This window comes from Xyrauchen texanus, chromosome 41, assembly GCF_025860055.1.
Source record: "Xyrauchen texanus isolate HMW12.3.18 chromosome 41, RBS_HiC_50CHRs, whole genome shotgun sequence".
NCBI lineage: Eukaryota > Metazoa > Chordata > Actinopteri > Cypriniformes > Catostomidae > Xyrauchen > Xyrauchen texanus.
The window spans coordinates 20,389,760-20,415,353 of record NC_068316.1 but is presented as its reverse complement, the minus strand read 5'-3'; the positions used below and the strand labels follow the sequence as shown (position 1 = coordinate 20,415,353).

Below are 25,594 nucleotides of genomic sequence, written 5' to 3'. Positions count from 1 at the left end.
AGATGAGACAGTCACAATGTAAGTCAGAAACTGCTTTTATTGATAACAATAAAAGCAGGCAAAAGTACAAACGGGCAAATCCAGTGAAGAGTTGTCGAGGGAAGCGTAGGGTCAAAAGCCAGGGAATCAAAGAGAGTAAAGGGGACAAATCCGGGAGAGTAGTCGAGGGGTGCGAGGGTCAAAGCCGGGGTAAACAGGATCGAGAGGCGGGTAAACTAACAAAGGGAGTAGACAGGGGTACTAGGGGAACGAGGAGCTGGCAAGCTAAGGGGGTAATCAAGAGGAGTTCAAGAGGAGATCCAAAACTAGACGAGACTAGCGGGGGCAAAGACACGAGAAACTAAATACAATAACCAACACTCGTGAAACGGATGTGCTGTGGTATTTATAGGGGAAGGTGCAGGTGTAAACAATGAAAGGTGATGAGACGAGTGCAGGTGAAACGAATAAAGGGGTGATTGAGACGAGTGCAGGTGGTCATAATGTTCTGGCCATTGGGAGCGGGCATGTGAGCCCGAGGAGGGAGACTTGCTACTGAGCATGAGAGCTCATAGGAGCAAAACGAGCGTGGAAGCTCGAGGGGGGCAAAACGAGCGTGCGAGCTCGAGGGGGCGGAACGAGCGTGGAAGCTCGAGGGGGCGGAGCGAGGGAGCGGGGTTCGTGACAACTTAAAAATTAAGGAAACCGATTGCCTTATTTTTGCAAAGCAAACTTACTTGCTAAAAGGAAGTTATATTAATGTTCCTATGCAAGTAATGTCAACTGGTCATTATTAAACTTAATATTAAATTTCTAGTTAACTTAAATTTTTGTTTTGTTAATTTACTATAAATTAATTAATATCCTTACAAATGATTTATTATTAGATTACTCTATTAAGTTAATTAACTTACAATTAATACAATTCATTCACTTTACATCTGAAATACCACTAATCTCAACATGAGTTTACTGTATCACTTTAATTTGTGTACACTTAAAATACTACGTGCAATCGGTTTCCACATTTTCTTTAAGTAAACTGAACATAATAACGCACTTAACAAGTTTAAATAAACAGCTGAAACTCTAAGATAAAAAAACTATACCTTTAAAACAATCTGTTCTCAAGACTTAGACCTCTTGCAGCACTCTGCTGCATGACAACATAATATCTGGACCAAAACAAGGTATAGAGCATTTGCAGAACAGGCACTGTGCAAACTCCCAGAAAGTATTTATTAAAACAAAAAGAAAGAAAAGAAAAAGAGCCTTTACAATTTGGAAAAACCTGCATGTGTCTTTGGAAAGATTCTTAAACTGAACTGTAATTACAGCAAAATATGCCAGAAACAAGTTCATCTTAAAATACAATTTTTAAGGGTTTGGAGTTTGGGTTTGAGATTTTTTCCTCCCAAAGACAGAAATACACGCTGAATAAAATCAAATGTGTTCCTCATTGTCTTTGGATGGTCTAAATTTAGAGCATAGATCAAAGCAAAGTGGAGACATACAGAATGTGGCAAATTTGGGACATCATCCATGACAATTCTTCCCTCCATTGCATCCATGTTGAGGGCATGTGGACGTTTGGCAGGCATGCCTTCAGGTAAAACTGTGAGCAGTTCAACATCTAATTCTCTGAAGCCTGCATCTACATCTGAATCCTATAAGAGAATGAAAAATAGGAAGTGTGAAAATTTCTGTTCAGTGCTGGATATATTCTTGTGACCAGGGGCTGTTCATTAACAAAACAAATTAAAACTTCATTCATTTTTGATAACTACAGCAGGTGTACAGTGATCAATGCAAACATCAAGCACAAGGAAATGTAATCAAGCTTTAAATCATGAGAGAGATGACAAGATTTACAGAGTTACAAAACAGAACGTATTGTTTCAGAAGACATGGATTAAATCACTCAGCATAAGGGTGAATTATAATTTTTGGGTGAACTATAATACTTAAAAAATAATTGCGGACGGCCGTGACCGGAAGCCAGTGATTATAGTTCATAAAGTTATATATATGGATATTTTTCTTACAAAAATGCATCGCTTTGCTTTAGAAGGCCTTTATTAACCCCCTGGAGCTGTATGGATGATTATTTTGGTTGGATGGATGCGCTTTTCTTGGGCTTCAAAATCGAAGGTACCATTCAATCCCATTATAAAGCTTGGAAGAGCCAGTGTTTGTGTTTGGCTGAAAGAAGAAAGTCATATACACCTAGGATGGCTTGCGGGTGAGTAAATTATGGGATAATTTTCATTTTTGGGTGAACTAACCCTTTAAGAACAGAGAATTGAATTTACAGTATATTTTATTGCATCAATTTAAGGAATTTAAATCACCAATGTCACAAATCAGAATTTTTTCACAAGAGACAAATACAGTATCGACTGTAAAAGTAAAAATAAACTTTTTCATAACCTAATCTATAATATCATGTACTAAAGCAAATTGACAATTTAAAAAGTATAAACAGCTGATAAAAATACTTACGAAGCTCATCCTGAAAAATTCCTCTGTCATCCCCCAGGAGGATTGAAAGACCCTGAAGTACTGCAGTGCAAACATATGTTACATCAGATGACTATGAAAAAGTAGATACAGGTAGACGTGAAGTAACAATCAAAGCCAAATCATGATTTAAAGATGACAAAGGAAAACCTTGAGTCAACATGATGCAAATTTCATCAAGCGTTCTTCCATGATTTGCTCCTTTTCTCAGTCAAACGTGTAGAATGCGTGTCCAACGCTGCATAGAACTCAGATTTTCCCCAGATATGAAGACCTGCAAAAACTGATAAGAACGAACCAAAGGGAGGAAAAACCAGTAATCCCACTGCGGCAAAAACAAACCAACGGAATGATTGGAACTTATCTCTTAGAATATTGGAGATGCCCCTGCGGCAAAAATAAGCCAATCAAAAGAGTAAAAAACTGAGAACAAAGGAACACACCCTGGGTCAGAAATGTAGAAAAGAAGGGAACACAGGAGAAACGGGGTCTTTTGAGCTGAGCTTACGGGTGAAGCAGACAAGATCCCCAGCTGGGCAAATTATTTTTGTACTTATTCTTTCTTGCTAATAAATACTATTTTTATCTTGAAAACTTGACTTCTCACCGACAGAATACTATTACATTTTACAGTGTACTGAAGGCTGCATTTCTTGGGGACTTTTTTACCCAATGCTGAATGCACTTGTTTTCAAGGCAATAAATAACATATAAAAACACTATAAATATGAGTGTTTATTTAAATCTCACATGGTTTTATAATTGTAAAACATAACAAAATGTATGAACTGTTGCTCCTTCCAATGACAGACATGACGCACGAGGTCATGGTTAAAAGCCCTAGGCTGCCTGTCTCTTGTGAGGGGCTAAATCTTCCTTTATTTTTATCCTCGTCTTCTTTCTTCTAGGTTTATCTGCTTGCATGTTTATTACTTAGTGTAGCTGTCGCAAAATTTATTTTCTGTCGGTTTTTTTGGCACTTCGCTCAACAGGTGTTTTCTGAATTAGTTACGGGCGGAACACTAGAACAATGAATATTTCCGCCTCCAAACTACTATTATTGTAGGTACCAAAAATAGCAGGATAAACAGCTATAATTTAAACTGCCGATGGGAGGCAGTTACACCAACCATGCTTTTAATTTAAAAGAACGCTGAAAGAAAGAAACAAACAAAACAAAGAAAAAAACACATTTTTGGAACAGCGGCCACACACCGAAATACATTGTTATTTTTTCTTGCTGAAAGGCTCATTGTTACACTTGCGCCTGATGGCCACTCGCCTAAAATATATTTTTTAAGTAAAGTGCAAATAATTACACTATTAAAAAATAAACAGAATTTTCAATTCAAGTATATTTATCTAAAATATATTTTAGATAAATATACTAAATATCTAAAGTACAATTATTTTAAAGTGTGTTAAAAGTTGTATTGTGAAAATTGGTAAAAGCATGATGCTAATATATTTTTTATATTTTTAAAGAGAGTACAATTTTGGTTAGTATATTTGCAATATACAATTTAAAATAATAATATATTTAAAATACAATAAAATATACTTTTTTTCACTAGGATAAAGCTTGGAACGGCATGATAGCGAGTAAAATATAAGATCATTACTAGGTGAACGCTCCCGTTTTCTTATTGTAAGGACTGTGCAGCTCGATTAACTATCATTCAAATTTAGTGCTGCACAAACTCTGCTTTTAATCTTTGAGAATGAACAACATTCAACATTTGGTTGAAACTGGCCATTTCAACCAAATGTTGTGTTGAAAATCTGAATGAAATACTTTGTTGTTAATAGTGGAAAAGTTACTTCTGATGTCCTGTACAGATTACTCATGCACATAACAATATAATCAAACATGAAGTACTGTGTGTACTATTAAAGATGATCTGTGTAACAGGGGTGGACTGGGAAGAGAAATCGGCCCAGGATTTTACATAGGGTCACTGTCCTTTTTTTGCATATTGCTGCCGCCTTCATCATATCACGCTGCCATTTTGTGGCCCGTTCTGCATAACGCGGCAGCCCATTTCAGCCCATTCGGCCCCGTTTCACAGCCGGCCCTTCAGGAAAAGTCCCGGTTCTCCCGATGGCCAGTCTGCCCCTGGTGTGGAAACATTTACACTGTTGATTCACCACAGCCTCCTGATCTTACACCCAATTATCTACAGGATGTGAGGGAGAGAACAACAGTCAATGTAAGCTGCTCTGCTGAAGCCCCCTATTAATTCCCTCTCTTATGAGTATTGATATTGTCATGTGTAGAGTTATGGTAATAATACATTTTGTATATAAATAAATATATATAAAATTTTTTACAGAGATCTCATTTATGTATTTACACACTGTATATGTTTAACTTTTATGAATGCGCTTCTGTTTTCTATTAAAGTTCCCCAAAAGAATCTCATGTCACCATTCAGCCATCTGCTTCAGTCTCTGTTGGCACTAATGTGATTTTGACCTGCAAAAGCAAAGGCAGTCCATCAAACGATATGAACTACACTTGGTATAAATGTGGCATGGAGTCTGCTGATTCCAAGCTCAAGGTAGCTACGGGAAAGAAGATGGCCTTCAATGTTATTCACAGTAATGCTGGATGGAACATCGGCAAAGCACAGAATATACTTGGTGAACAGACATCAACAGAGGTCCAGCTGATAACTGAACAGTCAGTCTATTTTTAATGTGGACACATTTGAAACGTCTCAGTATTTCAAATGACACATTTTCCCAACTATTTTATTATTATTATACTGTATTTCAGAACAGGATAAACATTTCAGTCTTATGATGGGGGTGATACCGGCAGTGGTGGCTCAGTGGTTGAGGCTCAGGATTACTGACCAGAAGGTCAGGGGTTCAAGCCCCAGCACCACCAAGATGCCACTGTTGGGCCCTTGAGCAAGGCACTTCACTCCAGGTTGCTCCGGGAGGATTGTCCCTGTAATAAGTGCACTGTAAGTCAGCTTTGGATAAAAGCGTCTGCCAAATGCATAAATGTCAATGTAAATGATACCATTTGAACACAAGCTTTACATAATGAAAATCAATGAAGTTTACTTTACTTAAAATCTTATATTTATATGAAATATGGGAATGCTGGTACCTTATTTGCTTTTTGTCCACAATTTTCAAGATTATAAAAACACACTATGGATTTAATTGTAGACTGGTTGGCCTGAGACAGACAAACCATACGACAGATGTGAGAATATCATTGAGTTCTGGTATATAAGAAGTCAGGATCCTAGACATGACATTGAAATGGCATAATTTATTTATTTATTTTAACATTCATGAGCTAATTCATTTATTGAGAAAAGAATCAACGTATAGATACATACATTATTCAGAATAATTATTTTACTCTTTGCACATTTTGCACATAAAATATGTTTCTCTTTTCATTGGCCACAGGATAATAACACAGACATATATTATGTAAACATTAACATCATGATTAATGAGCAGAAGAATATTTCTGATGATGAAATACTGATCATCTACTATTGTTATGAATCAGACAAGGGCAGACGAGTGAGGATCTAAATGCAGCTTTTAATGAATGAGCAAAGGTGAACAGAATAACTAAAAATAAAACAACACGGGAACAAACAAAACATCCACGAGGGAAAACACAATATAAACATGAAAAACATCCACAGAGAGCACGGGCAGGAGAAACATCGAGGACAACCATAACATTCAACAACCGACAACAAATGAACAAACAACAGGGCTTAAATTCACAGGGATGATGATTAAGTTAAACACAGGTGAGAACAATGAAACTGGCAGTGATGAGGGCAGGGGATTATGGGAAGTGTAGTTCGGGACAGGTGACAGGGGAGAAACATAGAGCAGACAAAGGGAATCGTGACAACTATGGAGAAACGGACACTGAAAAAAACTGCAGAAATACTGCATCACAAGAACAGACTTTAAATCTGATGAATTCACAGAAATAGAGTATATTCAATTGTGTTAAAAATGTATATCATGGCCAATAGTAAAGCTATTAAAGGATGCTATGCTTATAGTGCTATCTTACGTGCCCAATGCATTCACTGGAATTTTGACACCATGTAAATATATATACAGGGGTGTAAAGTAATGGATTACAAATACACACGTTACTGCAATTAAGTTGTTTTCCCTAATTGTACTTTTTTAAGTAGTTTAAAAAATGTATACTTTTACTTTTGTACATTTTAATTGCTGTAACTGTACTTTTAATGCGCTATTTTCCCACTGTACAACAGGAAAGGGCGAAGGGCACACTCACAAACCTATCGGTCCGGAGTGCAATCCTTTGATAGAATATATTACCCTTTGAATGTCTCTGCGTTATTCTGTCATTTCTGAGCACTGAACCAAAACAGTTAGAGTCATATGCTGGCCGATTAATCACATTACCAGCCTGTTCATAGTCAGCAGTTGCCGGATTTACTAATATCATCTGATTAGGCCACCTACTGCTTGCTCATAACCAGATGACAGTTTTATTTAGTCAAGTTTCATACAACTTGCTAAGACAGTGATAAGCAGTTACTGGTAGTCTTATGGGGTTTTCTCCTATTCATAAGCTCCCATAATGCCATTATGCTGGACGTAAGTTTGCGGTAACAAAATCCGTCCCTCGACTCTACCGGTGATAAATGATTTCGGAGGAATACAGAATAAATAAAAAACTAACAATTTATTTGCCAGGTTGGATTTAAAACGTAAAATGTTAAAAGCATGTGAGATCTGAATGCAGATTCCTAAAATTACACACATCAATGTGTGGGATTGTCTGACTACAGAGAACCCCGATTCCTTTGTCATCACTCTTTAAATACCAAGCAATTCTATTGTTATTTCAGATATGTTTGATGTTATCCAGGTTTTGGTTTACAATTTAGGGGTTTGAAGATGGACCCTTGAAACTTGTGATTGTGTAGGTCTTTTGATGTTTACAAAGAATGCATCTAATCTGCATACAGAAATGCACCCTCTGTGAGAGACCTGGGAGGGGTTATGCCTCTGATAGAATGCAGTATTTAAGTTCTTAAATCCTACATGTGATTCGACTTTGCTGAAAGGGAATGAGACGGTGTTACCAGTCACACTGAGACTTCTTGAATGATACCAAGCATGTATGATCAAAAATCCTTTTACATTACATAACAGGATATGTCATTACTTAGTGTTAAGTGACTCTAAAATTTCTTGAAGTGAGTTATGTAAGAGAGGGGGGCAGATGTGTGAGAGAACTGTGTTTTATGGTCCTTGCTGAGGGGTGTTTATTTATGTGGAGATTCTTCTGTGTGAGAGTTTTTATGACTTGGTTTTCGCAGAGTTGCATAGTCATCTCAGTGCTTGCAGCATTACACCACTGTCTATTTTCCCTACTTCCCTGTCCTGAATGTATTTTTATCTATCAACATGATTGGCTAGAGACAGTCTTGTGACTCAAATCAAATCACACACGCTTGAATGGCAGTTGTAGATCTGGCACCAATGTTGTGGATGTGGAAAATGCCACATCATGGCTGAACATCACTGATGCACCTGAAAGGGCTTTTCGAAGTGAAAAACTCCAATTGCATGATCGTGTCATGTGAGTTTAACTTGCTCAATCCAGATATCAGCATTAATCCTGCCTCTAATTTTAAGAAACAAATCGAGGTAAATTTCATATTTCTGCTTACTAGATTCTGTGTGTTTATAATGTAGCCTGTAAATTAGCCATATATCACTGATATCATTGGGTAATATTGGTTTATAAAAAAAGATATCCTCGATATCGATGATGAACTCTTTAGTCATTTTCTTTACTTAGCCTATGTTCCTGGCTAAATAGTCTCTCTCTGGAGCTTATATGTGAGAAGGGGGGGGGGGTATTTAAAAGTTCTAATGGTCTGTTCAGAAAACCAATATGGGTGCAGTTAAAGCTGTGAGCAATCTACATGAGAATTTGGTAGTTTTGGTGTTTCTTTGGCCAGTCTGTATGTATGATACTTTTGGTTTAGTTCCGTTTAGATGTGCCCTATGGTCAGTACTAAAGATTGAGAGAATGTTTCAGTTTGCAAGTATATAAAGATAACTTTTTAGTTCTGACGTTAACATTGTTGGGGAAAAGATGTTTATGCCTTAACATTCATGCCTTACCATTGCTATCATTCTCTACCATATCTACCATTGTAAGAATTTATTTCCATAGTCTTGAGACCTTTGAATCTGTCCTTTTTGAAGAAACTCAGCACTGATATAGTGGATATAGTGGCTCAGATAAAGAGTTTTCAAAGCAAGTCTCTTGTTGAATAGCTGTTTACTTTGCTCAAATTTACACTGCTAGTACAACTACTGGCGGGTGGTCAGTGAAACATCACGTCACTGAAGCGTTGTTTAGTTACACGAGGAAGACATGATTCATAACTTCTGCTCTTTTTTGAATGCAAGACCGTATGTTCAGAGGTAAGGTTTTTTCTTGCAGACTCTTTAAAAGGATCAATCATTAGAAGAGTGTGAACATTTAATATTTATTTCACATTTTCACAGTCTTTTCATTGTAGTAATAGAATATCAGTTATTGATTCCTGTGAGAGTTTACAGTTACGAACTCAACAGTGGAAAACGTGTTTCTCTACACAGTAATTTAACACACAAATTTAAAGTACATTTATTAGCTTACAGTTTAGGACACAATAATGCAAAACTTTGTGATTTGAAGCATAAATGTATGTCATATGAATTGCAGTAAAAACTCTAAACTTCAGACTGATTCTATCTTAAAATCTTTTTTTAGAAATCTGAAGATGTCTGTTCTCAAGATCACTTCCCTCATTATCATCAGCTCGGTGTTACTACATACACAGTCAGGTAATCTTGTTTATTATAACAACTACAGCATTACTGATATAACAATATATTTGTTCTATCACTAAAGTCTTTTTATGTTTCAGCTGATGATTTGTACTTTGCTGTGATGCCTCACAGAGTAACAGCTCTCACAGGATCTTGTGTGCAGATACCTTGCACATTCAATGTCTCCAGTTTTGAGGACAAAATACAGAAGACAAGATCTATTTATGGTGTCTGGTTGAAAAAGATATCACAGTTTGCTCATAAAGACAGTTTTATTGCTTTTAATGGCAGTCAGAACATCATTAAAGGATTCAGTGACATACAGATGATTGGAAATCTTTCTGAGGGTAACTGCACCACTGTCTTCTATGACATCATGAAGAATCATTCAGACCTCTATTTCTTCAGACTGGAAATGGAGCCAAATGTGTTCAAAGCAACATTTAACACCAAACCAGATGCTTCAGCAGATTCAAGCAAGACTGTGAAAATCGATGTAATGGGTAAGTGTTCTCTCTAATGAACAGACCATCTGCAAACTAACTTAATTGTGAGATAAGCAGCTTAGCTGGAATTCCAACAATAGTAAAGAAGTTTAGAACAATTAGAAATGTGGAATATTGTATCTTTAATGGAGAGCATTCATTTGCTCATTAACATAGTGATTTCTCATGCACATAACAATACATTTAAATGTAATCTATAATAACATTATTATCTAACGTGACAAAGAAATGGATGTATCCCTTAATAAATGTCTGCAATCAATTACCTTTCAGACTCACCACAGCCTCCTGAACTTAAACCCAGTGATCTGGCATATATGATGGAGAACACAACAGTCAATGTAAGCTGCTCTGCTGAAGCACCCTGTCCCAAACTACCTCCTAAATTATCCTGGACAAACATCCCCAAATCTGCCATCAATACAACACAGTTACAGGAGAAACCTGATAAAACCCTGTCAGTGTTTTCACAAATCACCTTTAAAGCTTCATACATGGATCACAGAAAGAACATCTCCTGCACTGTTACATATCCAAGAAATACATCTAATGACACAAATGTGGAGACCACCATGATGCTGCGAGTTCTGTGTAAGTTAATTCCCTCTCTTATGAGTATTGATATTGTCATGTGTAGGGTTATGGTAATAATCAAAGTCGTATATAAATAAATAATTTATAGTTTTTATAGAGATCTCATTTATGTATGTAGATACTGTATATGTTTAACTTTTATGAATGCGCTTTTGTTTTCTATCAAAGTTCCCCCAAAAGAAACTCATGTCACCATTCAGCCATCTGCTTCAGTCTCTGTTGGCACTAATGTGACTTTGACCTGCAAAAGCAAAGCCAGTCCATCAAACGATATGAACTACACCTGGTACAAACATGGACAGGACTCGCCTCTAGCTGGGGGACAGAAGATTTCCTTTACTGTGAATAATACAGGATTGTACTTCTGCACCGCAGAGAATAAACATGGTAAAGTTTCTTCCGAACAGATCCAGCTCACACTTAAAGGTGAGTCTAGAATGTTGTACAGTGATATCAAAATAAAATGTAACTATTAATATTAAAATGAATAGAAATGAACAACAGATGTGATGATGTTGAATGTTATTCAAAATGACTAACATTTGTTTTAAACTTTTGAGGGAATATTGTCCAAAAATCCACGTATGTGGACATCATGTTTATCAGCATGCTGACACGTGAAAAATGAATGAATTTTTTAAAGCGACATATCAAACGAAACTATAGACACTACTCTTTAAACAAAAAAACATGTTTCAATGAAAAACGTAGATGTTTCATACCAGAGGCACTTTTGTTAGCCCTGCACCTGTAGAAGCACTTCTTGGAAATCAAGGTCATGCTGTTGTGTCACATGACTCGGTGTGACAGAAGTTTAGTACATTTTTTTCAACTTTGTTACACTAATAAAACTTTTATTAACTAGTACTGCCTGATTCTAGTACTATGATGTAAAGCCTAAATTACATTTATAATGTAAATTATTTATAATTATTTTATATTTTATGTACAAATATATACAGTGTACATACAGTATATAGCTGATAAATATAATTTGTCTCATTACAATATTTGTATAGTTTTGGCATTAAATTATATCATTTTAACAAAGTACTAAATGATGTTGTTGTATTACAGGACAAAATGGATCCTATAAACTCATTTATGGATGTACAGCAGGAGTTTTAGCTTTGCTTCTGTTATTTGCCGTATTCTTTCATTATATAAGGTAAAAATACAATAAAATATTTGTATGCAATGTTTTATTTATAAAGTATATACAAAAACAGACACACACACACACACACACACACACACACACATATATATACACACACACGCGCACAGGATTATTGTTTAATTTACTCAACAGGACAAAGACACTGAGTCAGGCCAGAGGAAGAGAACAGGTTGGTGTACATCATTTGGTTTTTCTATAAAGATTTTGAGATGCTTAAAATATGCAATGTTTTCAAAGCTCAAAAATTATTGTTTTGTCCTATTATTTTCATTTATTATTATTATGTAAATATATATTTCTTCTAAAGAATTAGACCTTCAGCATACAAGAATTGTAAATAACATTATCTTCAAATACCAGTTGCTTAATTTAGACAGAAAAAAGGAAATGATGTATACCCCATTTCTTTTCCTCAGGCTGTGGATAAAAACACTGACATGGCAGCTATCTATTCTAACAACACACTCGTGATCACCAAGAAGAGTGAGATTTCTGCAAACCAAATCGACGAGCTCCACTATGGAGAGATTGACTTCTCCAAACTCCAGACAGACCACATGACAAAGAAAGAGAATATCAAAGACCCAGAGACCGAGTATGATGAGGTTAAATTGTCAGAGAGAAAGAAGCAAATCAACAGTGTTCAGCAACTGGACGAACTTTATGCACAGGTCAAGAAAAAGTGATTTTTGCTACTGTTAAATCTATATTCTGTGTGAGGGTGACACTTGTCAGCTTTTCAAAAATGCCATATTAACATCTCTAATGTGTGGTGTCACATTTGATAAAAAAATAAATAATGTCCAGTTGTGAATGTATGGACTCGCTGATATGCTATAATGACCTGGATGAATAAAAACCTTCACAGACATTCTGACATAATATTTACTAAAGGGAGAACTAGGTTTGATATAAAACTTTGGATTTGGATCTGCATACACTTATATATACCAGAGTGAGGTACATTTTGGAATAAACCAAAGTGATGACGCATTGATGACACGTTTCCATTTAAGTATTTCAAGCTTTTTATATTTTCAATTTTTTTTTATTATTCAGTGTAAATGTATAACATTATGCTTTGTGTTATATTACACTGGAATTTGTTAAAATAAATTTGGCATCTTCTCTCTTTTGAGTGTTGTAATCTGCTCTCTTATGTGGAAAGTCAAGAAAACATTATAGTGGATTCTTATTTTCCTGTTGGATCAAATGGGTTAGAAAAAGTAATCTTTGCTGTGGTCTCCCATTCACCACTACAGAAGTTTAACCTGCAATATTTTATTTAAATGCTCCAAATCCAAGAAATGTGAAAAAGTTATATTTTGAATCACAGCAACTCTTAGTTATGATGGCTTTACTGCTTGAAGAACTGTCCTAAATAGACCAAGACCACAGTAGCTGCAATGGATTAAAGCATTCACAGTCAGTAGCAGTTTTAACCACCACGAAAACTCTGCAATTGCATGGGGCCCCGGACGTCGGATTGGTTAATATTAGCCGTCAATCACTCCCTTTCACCGCGCTCCATTTCTCTTGACAGGGAGATAACTAGCGAACACAGATTTATTTTGTAAGCTGCCTAAAGTTACAGATATTGTAACTCCTGGAGTTGGGATGATGGCGATCATGTGGTGATGGTCGACCCACCAGCGGAAAAGGCTTACAGTTTTCGGGGAGAGTGGCTCCGCTATGAAAATGGTTCAACGAACTGCATTCACTGTAAAGCCTGTGGGACAGAGGTTGCAGGTATCACTGCGTCCGCCACTGTAATCCACATATTTTAAGCGCGCGAGCTTGATTACACAAAGGGAGAGCACCAAGCACAAGAAATGCCGGGACAAGTGTGTGGCAAATAATTCAGGATCATATTCGATTGTTGAAGCTTTTAATCGTCACGATGCTGCTGGACCTTCCGCTCAAATGGCTGAGCGTGAAATTTAACACCGCCTACACTATCGCCAAAGAAGAGCTCGCCTTCACTATATTTAAACACATGTTGCAGTTCATGGGAATGAATGGCGTTGAGATCAACATGACGTACACAAATAAAGAGCAGCAGAAAAAGTTTGTGATATCCGCTCTAATTGGAATCCCTACTCTCCTATCTTTAATAATGATGGTTTGCTCATTGGTAAGCACCCTATTAAGTTTGGTCAGTGTTGACAGTGGTACGACAAAGGGATTCACTCCTTGGGTGATATAATGGGTGACAAGGGCCTTTACACCTTTGAAGAACTTTCTATTCAATTCAACCTGCAGAGCTCTACCTTTTTGATTTTACTTGCAGTTGAGGGCAGCCACGAAGGTCTATGGGGTCCCTAGGTATGGCTCCTCTTAAAGACCACCTTGTACTGAAAGTATTACATGAGACCCAGTGAACAAGAGGTTTTGTCTCTAAATTATATGTTTTCTTTATCTGGAAAAAATGTATCCTCCTCTGACAATAGACTCTTCCTGGCCGACAAATATTCCGGACCTTTCCCACAGTTTTGATTGGGACGGTGTCTGGGTTATGGTAATGCATGCTTCTAGGAATCCGGATCATCAACAAATCCATTCAAATTGAATTAATTGGACTTATATGACTCCACGTAAACTCTATAGTATGAAGCTTAAACCTGATCCTAATTGTACACTCTGCCATACATGGGAAATTGGTACTTTTTATCACTTGATTTGGGAATGCCCTGGGGTTGCTAACTTTTGGATTATGGTTAAAGAAAATGTGTCCACTAAATTAAATGTTTCGTTCCCTTTGTCCCCATATCCAACCAAAATTCAGAAACTAGTGTTGTTAGCTGGCTTGACAGCTGCCAAGAAATTAGTAGCAATGAGATGGAAACCTCCACATTCTCTTAATAAGCAATATTGGGTTCTCACATTTATAGATGTGGTGTATCTCTAATTGTCCACTCTGGGCCCAAACTTTGGAGAAGTTCAAAGGTCTACTGATTTGAATTTAGGAGACCCCACCCCACTCCACCCTGCCCCCTCCATCCCTTTTTAGTTTTTTTGGTTCTTTTCATTATTTTTTATATATTTATGGTTCCTTGTTTTGGTTATAATTGCATCTACTTTAACTGTGTTAGGAATCAGACAAGGGCAGACGAGGAGTGAGGATCTAAGTGCAGTTCTTTAATGAGGAAACAAACGGTGAACATCCATCCATCCATCCATCGTCAACCGCTTATCCTGTGTACAGGGTCGCGGGGGGCTGGAGTCTATCCCAGCTAACATTGGGCGCAAACGGTGAACAGGATAACTAAAAAAAAAAAAAACAATACAGGGAACAAACAAAACATCCACGAGGGGATAACAAAATATAAACATGAAAACCATCCACGGAGAGCACGGGCAGGAGAAACATCGAAGACAACCACAACATTCAACAACCGACAATAAAAGAATAAACAACAGGGCTTAAATACACAGGGATGATGATGATTGAATTAACTACAGGTGAGAACAATGACAAAGTGCTGGCAGTGATGAGGGCCGGGAATCATGGGAATTGTAGTTCAAGACAATAGACACGAGAAACACGGGGCAGACAACCAGGGATTGTAACAAACTGTCATAGACTTCTTTCAGCGCTGTTCCACGGGTTTGAATGTCAAGACTTTTGTATGGATCTATTTCTTTTATATAATCTGTAGTACATTTATAGTCTTGCGTATATTTTGAAGCATATTATGTCTAAAATATTTGTTTTCTGTATCTCTGTCATTTACACTTTAGTGTAACTGACCGTTGACATTTTTTTTTAAATACAAATTTTCACCGTTTTATTTAGATTTTTATTTACTGTTGTAATGGCTGATTTTTTTGTCTTCGTTATTTTGTATGTTAAACGATATCAAAACATCAATAATAATAAAAAAGTGATAAAAAGAAAGATGGTGCTAGTGTCAAATTATTTATGTTATGTAAGCCAAACTTTGTGTAGATTTATGCAATGTGTGAATAGGCCAGATATCAGCCTTTTCAAATGAAATTCAATCATCCTGTCTATAAAATTTAAATCCCTGTAATGTCACTTTAAACTCTTAAAAAACAAAGCTACATATAACACAATAAATCTATTGATTCAGTAAGTTCAGAAAAATATGGTCAGTTGGCCATTACCTTGTAAGAATGGACACATCCACTTGAAAATGCAGTACACACTGTACACAGAAAGAAAGAAGTAAGACAAAAAAAGCCTTGCTGTTACGTTCCCGTGTTGTCTGCCCTGTGTTCTCTGTTTTCCTAGTCACGTTCATGTCACGTTTCCTTGTGGTCTGCCCCGTGTTTTCTGTTTCACCCTCGCCAGTCTCGTTCCATGTCACTCTTCCTTGTTGTCCGTCCCGTGTTTTCTGTTTCACCGAACACACTCCCTGTCATGTCTTCCTTGTTGTCTGCCGGTGTTTCACTGTCTCTGTTAAAACTACACTTCCCTTCTTCCTCACTCCTCATCACCGCTGTCACAGCATTATTATCCGCACCTGTCGCTTATTTTGTTATCACTGTGTCTGTCTATTTAAACCCTGTCGTTTCCTCTCTCCGTTGTCGATCGTTACCGTTTCATGTTCATGTCGATGCCAATGTGTAATCTCCGTTCGTGTCTTCTCCAGGTTTTCCAGCCCTTCGTGGATGTTCTGTCGACTCGTGTTCAGCTTTATGTTAGTTTGTGTTTGTGTTTACTTTTCTCCTCGTGGACTTTTTATTTTGCTCCAGTGTTTGTTTGTTTTGTATTATAATAAAGCCGCATTTGGATCCGCACACCCTTCTGCCTTTCCCTTATTTCCACATCATTACAGAATGATCGACCACCAATGGATCCAGCGGTCCAACAGGCTAACTACCGGCTGCTCAGCCTAAAGCAAGAAGGCCGACCCATAGAGGACCACGTCCGCGACTTCATAGAACTGGCGAGTGTCGCGGACTTCCCTGACTCCTCCCTTGTGGCCTTCTTCAGGGGTAATCTGAACGGTTCGCTTAAGGAGCGGTTGCCAGACTCTCCAGGCATTCGTGGAGGAGACCTTGCTGGTCTGCGGCTTGCCATTCACTCTGGGTGTGGCTGAGGAGGACCCAACCTCTCCTCCTACTGTGGTGACTCCCCAGTCGTCCGTGGCGCTTCCTGTCATGCCTGCCCCACCTGCCAGCGAGCCAACCCCCATGCCAGCGCCAGTGGTCGTGCCCGTCCTAGAGCCAGCGCCCCTCGAGTCTCCCAGGGCTCCTCCTCTCGAGCCTCCTAGGGCTCCTCCTCTCAAGCCTCCTAGGGCTCCGCCTCTCCAGTCTCTTGAGTCTTCCAGGGCTCCGCCTCCCGAGCCTCCCAGTGCTCCGCCTCTCAAGCCTCTCGAGCCTTCCAGGGCTCCGCCTCTGAAGCCTACCAGGGCTCCGCCTCTCGAGCCTCCCAGGGCTCCACCTCTCAAGTCTCTCGAGCCTCCCAGGGCTCCGCCTCTCAAGCCTTCCAGGGCTCCGCCTCTTGAGCCTCTCGAGCCACCCAGTGCTCCGCCTCTCAAGTCTCTCAAGCCACCCAGGGCTCTGCCTTCCGAGCCTCCTTCGGCTCTGCTCCCAGAGACTCCCGAGCCTCCTACGACTCCGCCTTCCGAGCCTCTTACGGCTCTGCCTCCCGAGCCTCCTATGGCTCTGCTCCCAGAGACTTCAGAGCCTTCCAGGTCTCTGCCTCTGCAACCTCCTACGGTGCCACCTTCCTCGGCCCCGCCTCCTGAGCCTTCCTCGGCTCAGCCTCCAGAGCCTCCCACGGCTCCGCCTCCTGGGCCTCCCGAGCTATCCTCGGCTCCGCCTTCCTCAACCCCGTCTCCTAGGCCTTCCTCGGCTCCGCCTCCTGAGGTACCCTTTGCTGCGCCTTCTGAACTTCCCTTGGCTCCGCCTTCAGAGCCTTCTTCGCCCTCGCCTCCTTCGGCTCCGCCTCCTGAACCTCCCTCGGTTCCACCTCCAGAACCTCCTTCAGTTCCACCTCCTGAGCCTCCCTCGGTTCCACCTCCAGAACCTCCTTCAGTTCCACCTCCTGAGCCTCCCTCGGCTCCGCCTCCGGAGTCTCCCGAGCCTCTCCCGGCTCCGCCTCCGAAGCCTCTACGCCATGTTCTGTTGACTCGTGTTCAGCTTTATGTTAGTTTGTGTTTGTGTTTACTTTTCCCCTCGTGGACTTTTTATTTTGCTCCAGTGTTTGTTTGTTTTGTATTATAATAAAGCCGCATTTGGATCCGCACACCCTTCTGCCTTTCCCTTATTTCCACATCATTACACTTGCATAACACAAAGCCAAAAGACTCATTAAACATCTGTTCATGTAACATCAACTTATAAACAGTGGTGGACAATGACAAAGTATTATACTAATAAAAGTCACATTAAGGTAATAGGTATGGCCATAAACGTGATAAAAAGGAATGTAATATAAAGACTTATATATATATATATATATATATATAATTTATTAATTGTAACAGTGTTAAGAGTTGTCAGGAAATGCACATGCACTCTAGACTTTTTACATTGTGCCAGTCTCATGTGCAATGTGCTTGTAAGCCTATCAATCATTCTATCTATAGATGTGTAATCAGATAGTTCTATCTATCGTGTAATAGATATTTCAATGTTTCAAAACAGTTCAGAGTGTTTTACAGTTGGTTTCATGTTTCTAGGTCAAACGGTCATTGAGTTTAATAGATTTCAAATCAAAATCAAATCAAATCACTTTATTGTCACACTACCATGTACACAAGTGCAACAGTAGGTGAAATTCTTGTGTGCAGTTCCGAGCAACATAGCAGTCATGACAGTGACGAGACATATACCAATTACAATAAACAACATACTTACACAAAACAATTTACATATCAAATGTACACATACTTACACAAAACAATTTACAAATCAGATGTACACATACTTACACAACACAATAATTATATACAATGCAGAATATAGAACAGAATATACAATACAATAAGTGGGAGTATATGAAATATATATGTGTATATATATATATAGCAGTTGTATTGAGGAGAATATGTTGACAGTCCAGTGTGAGATTATAGCTGAATAAAGTGCAGTGCTAATTATTGATCCTGATAGATCAAGAGTTCAACAGTCTGATTGCTTGGGGGAAAAAGCTATCATGTAGTCGGCTGGTGCGGGTCCTGATGCTGCGATACCGCCTGCCTGATGGTAGCAGTGAGAACAGCTAGATTATTACAAACATTTACATTACTATATTTATTTGAAAACATATAGAATGTAAATTCCACAAACATATCCTTGTGTCATGAAAGGGATATTTTTAAGAATATTTCATATTTGTTGTGATTTAATAATATAAAATGGTTAAATTGTTTAATTGATTTATAGAGCTAATAAAATGTATATGGAAAAAAAATCTCTTTTTTTAAATTCAGCTTTGTGTTAGGCAAAGAAAACCCATTCATGCATGTCTAAGTTGGTTTGACTTGAAAATGTTATAGGCACGGCGAGTTTAATGAGTATTGTTGCGAATGTCAAACGAATGTCAAACATAAAACTAATTTTATCGCACTCTAATTTTTGCTGGTGCTCCTAACTTTTTGAAGTTGTAAAAAAGTTAATTTCGAGCCCTGGGATAAACTAAATAACTTAAGCATATTACCACAGAAATTCCCCAGTTAAGTAATTACATCAAAAGTCTTTTCCCCTGAAATGTTATGTTTAAATATGCAGATTAGTATATTTATTTTGTAGAAATTATTTTGATTATTATTATGATTATTATGTAGAAATCTGTTGAGTATGAAACAATTGCGTGAGTGTGGGAATAAAAATACATTTGTATTGTGTGTTGTGTTAATATATTTAATGTTTTGTTTACATTTTATTTAAAATAAATAAATATGAGAAGTGCTCATTTTTCCACTTGATTAATGTAGTGTTTATCATAGATAAATGATGTATTTTAAAAGTTGGCATACAGTGTTCATTATAATGGGGCATAGGATTTGCAACTCGGAACTCAATACTCACTACTCATGATTACTTTTGAATGAGCTACTCTTTTACTCTTACTTGAGTAGTTTTTAGGACAGCTACTTTTACTCTACTTATACTAAATTTTTTGGGAAGTAACAGTACTTCTACTTGAGTATGATTTTTCAGTACTCTTTCCACCCCTGGCGTATTGATGTCTCAGATGCGGAGGCAACTGTTATTAGAAAAAAGGTATTTAAAAATCGGAGAAAAAGACAAAGGACTATTGTGGCAGGGCGGAGGGCGGGGCCGAGAGGGATAAAGGTCGACTGCGGAGGATCGTGCGGGAGAGAGAGATTGTTTACGGACATGTCTGTCATATGTGTGTTTATGTTGTCTTTTAAGTTTATCATTAAAGCTATTATTTATATTGTCATGCCGGTTCTCGCCTTTCCATTGATCCCTTTACAACTATGTATTTACCTTATTTCTATTTAACGTAATGAGGGCACAAACAACACACCCATGAAGCATTGCGAATGATGTAATGAAATAAAAATAATGGATAAATGCAAAAGCTGTTGATTATAAGTATAGAAAATATACATTTTAATTTTATTGTAAAATACTCTGTGTGGCAGTGGGGGTGTGGTCGAGCGCCCTGTCCGGAGAGAGAGAAAGTGTTACACCTGAGCTATACTATGCCTAACACCTGTTTCTAATTCCAGTGAGCAAGGGGAGAGCGGCATAAAAGCAGCCACACAACCAGCAGCATGGAGAGAGAGCCTGGGTCCAGAAAGTATTATTGTGAAGCTGAAAAGTTCATTATTGTGAAGCTGAAGAGACTATTGTGTGACGCTGTGAGCGCAGAAGTATGGTCATTAAAATCCTTACCTGTGAGTGGAGCAACCTGCCTCTCGTTTCTTCCTTTTCCTTTAACCCCCTTACACTGGTGCCGAAACCCGGGACCTGAATTCAGAATTAGAAACAGGTGTTTAGCTCAGGTGTAAGCACCCTTACCGCTTTCTCTCTCTCCGGGTGGGTGCTTGACCATGCCCCCGGTGCCACTCTCCGATATTAGCAAAGATAGAAGGTGCCCGAGAGTGTAGAGAGACCTACTTGACAGTGATGAGCGAGATTCCGAAGTTCCATTTTTCCCTCTAAGATTCTACCTCACTGACGGTTAGGTTTATAGTTGGGTTAGGGCATATAGTTAATAACATTTGCATTTCCTTTGACTGTATTACATCATTTACAACTAAAAATAATAATAACACCCGTCTCTTTTGGGGCCACTCTGTGAATGTTTTACCTGGTAACTGGCGCTCACGTGCATCCCCATTCATTCAAAACCATTTACTTTAGCCACTGGGGTCACTGGTTCTAATTTCTGTGCAGACCGATTTAAGCTATAAAACTTTCGACCTACTGTCGCCAAATTCACAGTGAGATGTGCCCGTGTGCCTGTGTGTTTGTTTAAGAGTTTCTTAAATTTAGGCAATTTTATGTCCCAGGGTAGATTTTTGTTTTTGTTATATGAAGGCCACATTAAAAATAACTTTTTTGCAATGCCTTAATCATTAATTTTCAGTAACTTTAAAAAACAAAATTGTTTTGTAAAATTGTTTTGTCCCAGACCCAGACTTTAGATATTAAACCATGGGAATCCATGATACAATATGAATTTTTAAATGTAAACTAAATAAAACTATATATTGTGACTGTCCCAGTTGTGGCGCATTTCCACCACACCAAACAATTTTGCACCTAATAAAGTTTTTCCTAAAGTTATTAACCAAGCAGACAAAAGTATCAGTGAAGAGCATGCTTGAGATGAAATATGAAAAAATCAAGTTCAATTTACTTTTTTTTTTTTTACTATTTTGTTTACTGGGCATCATTTTAATAAATGTATCAATCTCCTGACACAATGTTAAAAACTTTGCCATCCCATTATGACTTTAGGATGACTTTCCTTCTTCTGCTGAACACAAACAACAATTTTATAAAATACTTCTACTTGATCAAAAGTTTGATACTCCAACAATTACATAAAGGCAGCATAAAAGTAATCCATACAACTCCAGGGGTTTAGTATATGTCTATTAAAGCTTTGGGGTGCAAAATAAAACAATATTTCAATAAAGTTTTTACTATAAATCTCCACTTTCATTTTCAGAATTAGAAAGTGAAAGTGGTGAAAGTGAAATATGGAATTTATAGTAAAGGACTTAAATATTGATCTGTTTCTCACCCACACCTATCATATCTCTCCTGAAGACATTGATTTAACCACTGGAGTTTTATGGATTATTTTTATGCTGCCCTTATGTGATTGTTGGAGCTTGAAAGGTCTGGTCACCATTCATTTGAATTGTATGGAAGTGCAGCGCTGACTTACACATTACACACATCTGTAATGGCATGAGTGTGAGTAAATGATGAGATAATTTTTTTGTTTGGGTGAACTATGCCTCTAAGATCCTATGTGAAATGTTTTTTGCATTGTGTTTTTGAATTTCTGAACACATTCCATTTTCATTGAATTTAAGTAAACTGTGTTGTTAAGGCCCCCCCAATGATTTCCTGTGTTATAACATTCTTTTTGTGAGTTTACAATGTCTCTGCCTATCTGTTGCAAGAAAGAGGAAGTATTTGATGCTTCTGCTTTTAATTAAAAACTCTGCTGTTCTGAGATATGGGATTTATTACAGACACATTTTTTTTTGTCATTAATAATTTTTATTGATTCCAAAATTAAAATGAATGAAAACATGGAATCAACTTATCAACTTTTATCAATACTTTTTCTAAAAGCAGCAAGCACCATCTCAAGAGTGTCTGCCGCTTTGGGGGGCTGCGTACTACACCCAAAGATGGTACAGAGTAAATGGCGCAGCTGTAAGTATCCGAAGAACTGAGATCTGGGAATCCCAAACCGCTGTATAATATTTTCAAAGGATCTCAATGCTTCATTTTCAAACATGTCACCCACCATAGTAACACCCTTTCCAATCCATTCAGTCCAGCAGATAGAGGACTATTGTTCTCACTAAATGCATGTGCGAGATAACGGGATGTGTCTTTACTTCTCTGGGCAGCTTGGTAGAAAGACTTTGCAATGGAAAGATGGGGCAAGGACCTCCTGTTCAATAAAGAGCCAGGCAGAAGCTCTCTCAGGTGGAAGCGACAAATGCGCCAAATATCTGAGACCAAAAGCTTAAAGTGTGTAACTTCTTAAAATGCATCCGAGGACGTTTACCATTCCAGATAAAGGATTTAGCTACACTATCAAGTTGTTTAAAATAAAAGACTGGAACTTCAATGGGGAGAGACTGTAGTAGGTATTTTGGAATTCAATTAATTAGAATAACATTAACCTTCCCAATCATAGATAAATGTAATGAAGCCCACCTGCTCACATCACTCGAAAACCTTTTTATTAAAGGGTCAAAATTAACTCTTAACTAAATCACACAAATTTGCTGGGAATAAAATGCCCAAATACTTAATGCCCTGCTTGGGGCTCTATAAGGCACTCGGCTGGAAAGCCATTACTAGGCAGTACACTGTCAGAGCCAAAGCTTCGGATTTAGACCAATTGACTCTGTATCCTGAGAACTTAGAAAAGGGATTAATAATTCTGTGAAGGCAAGGCATAGATCTAGTTGGGTCGGATAAAATATAATCTGTGTAAAACAAAAGCTTTTGCGCCTGGAAAATCCTCCTCCTTTCTAGTTCAAAATGCAGCAGCAAAATGTCTAAAAGGAGGTCGGAAGTACGATCATGTTACCCCCATTTTAAAATCTCTTCACTGGCTGCCGGTTCAAGCTAGAATTGATTTTAAAATGGTATTGTTTGTTTACAAGTCATTACACAACCAAGCTCCCAGTTTCTTTTCAGACTACTACATCCTTATAATCCACCTAGAAGTCTGAGATCCGATGATCAATATCCCCTCAATGTCCCAAGCTCGAGGCTAATGCGTAGAGGAGGGGGAGAATTTTCGGTTGTGGGTCCTATTTTATGGAATAGTCTGCCTATCAGTATCAGATTGTCATCTTCATTATCTGTTTTTAAATCTTCTCTTAAAACTCATCTCTTTTCACTGGCTTTTAATAGCATGTAATGTCCTGGTCTTAAATTGTGGTGTGTTTTTATAACTTTGTATTTATAATTTTGTATTTTACAGCACTTTGGTCAGCCTTGATGCTGTTTTTAAATGTATGTATATATTTATTATGTTTAAGAAAATAAATAACCTTCCTTCATTTCATGGGTTGCCCTCCATGTGGAGAGAGACAATCCACTCATATTCACTTTTGACATATTAGAAAAAATAGATTGTGTGTCATAAATAAAATAATTAAGACCACATTCCACATTGGTGCAACAATCAACCCCGAACTTTCCCCAGAACAAAGCAAACAGAAAAAAGAAAAATCTGCACACGACAGCGGCAACCGGCGTCCATCCCTCTAAACTCAAACAGTCCATGTACGCCTATGAGAGCCCCCGAGACAACTTTGCTGTCGGATTGCTCAAGGCTTCTATACAAAAATGTATAAGACACAATTTCACAACACAAGATAATCTATAAAACAAACTCCCAGACTATTATATATATATATAATATATATAATCCCATATATATATAGCTTTAAGTGATTTATTAGGACATTATTTTTGGTTACAAATTGGTAATTGCAATGCTATAAATGTGGTTTATGAGGACATTTCTAGTGTCCCTATAATTTAAATTGCTTAAAAAAACATACAAAATTATGTTTTTTGAAAATATAAAAATGCAGAAAGTTTCTGTGAGGGTTAGGTTTAGGGGTTGTGTTAGGTTTAGAGGACAGAATGTATATTTCGTACAGTATAAAAATCATTATGTCTATGAAGAGTCCTCATAATGATAGCCGCACCAGTGTGTGTGTGTGTGTGTGTTACATGCAATTTGAACATTACTGTAAACAGGGTGATTTATTTTTTAAGTTTACACATTGCTTTTACACAACGGAAGTACATTTACTGTATTTAGCACTTAGGGGAAAGGGTTCTTGTTAGAGTTAACAGTAGCTGCTGACTGACTGACCTTCTTTAAATTTAAATGCATTAGCTTACTTAAATATCTGGTGTTAGTTTTAAATAATTTACAGTATATTCTGTAGCTAGTTTTGCACACAAATAATGGAAATTTGTTCATTATAAGTTGTAATGTATATTGGCTCATTTTAATCTATAGCTAGCAGGCCTCAACACATCAAGCCATGTGTAACTTCCTCGACCATAACAGAGTCAAACTAACACTGCAAGTTCATCATCATTTCTTCATTCAACATGGAAGAAGTTGATTGCAACTTCAACACCATCGACCCATCAAGACTTTCTCCTGAGACTGCATCTGGGCGCTCTCTCAACAGCCAAGTCATTTCAAGTATCATACATTTAACTAACTAAACTTTTTAGTATAAGCTTTTTTGAAAGGTGCTTTGAAGTAAAAAAAATGATGGTTCTTTCAGATGGTTAAATTAATCTTCATTACTTAATTCCCCTGTTTTGTTCCGGTTTCATTCACTTTCACTTTTCCATTTCCCATGTATTCACGATTTATGTATAATGTGTTTGTTTAGATTAGTTATGTGTTCATGATTTAGTTAAATAAAGCTTTTGTGTACATTCTTGCGAGTTGATTCTGGTCTGCAATATCTTTCTGAGAGTTGATAGACGATAAAGAAAAAAAACGGCCTTTGTATGTCCTTTAGGTTTCTATGAATTTATTTGTATGCCACAAGGAGTCACAAATGCTCCAAGCACTTTTCAGAGGCTAATGGAAAAGTGTATGTCAGACATAAACCTTCGTGGACTCTTGGTATTTATTGACGACATAATAGTTTTTCCCAAACTTTGGAAGAACACGAGGACCAATTGCTCTGAGTTTTAATCCAGCTCAAGGTATATGGTCTCAAACTTGCTCCAGAAAAATTTGTTTTCGCACAGA

At 37.7% G+C, this 25,594-nt stretch overlaps 1 protein-coding gene and 1 long non-coding RNA gene across 2 annotated transcripts in view; one reads left to right on the top strand and one right to left on the bottom strand.

Moving 5' to 3' along the window:
* Positions 1-919: 919 nt before the first annotated feature.
* LOC127633977 (uncharacterized) lies at positions 920-2,759 on the bottom strand. The gene is made up of 3 exons (XR_007969288.1): positions 2,650-2,759; positions 2,482-2,541; positions 920-1,646 (listed from the first exon to the last, which is right to left on the bottom strand). It is a non-coding gene; the product is annotated as an uncharacterized LOC127633977 (long non-coding RNA).
* Positions 2,760-8,026: 5,267 nt separating this feature from the next.
* Positions 8,027-25,594, top strand: part of LOC127633975 (myelin-associated glycoprotein-like) — a 44,509-nt gene continuing 26,941 nt past the window's right edge. The window contains exon 1 of the mRNA XM_052113348.1: positions 8,027-8,116. The gene's annotated coding sequence lies outside the window, so the exon portion shown is untranslated. The remainder of the gene's footprint in view (positions 8,117-25,594) is intronic.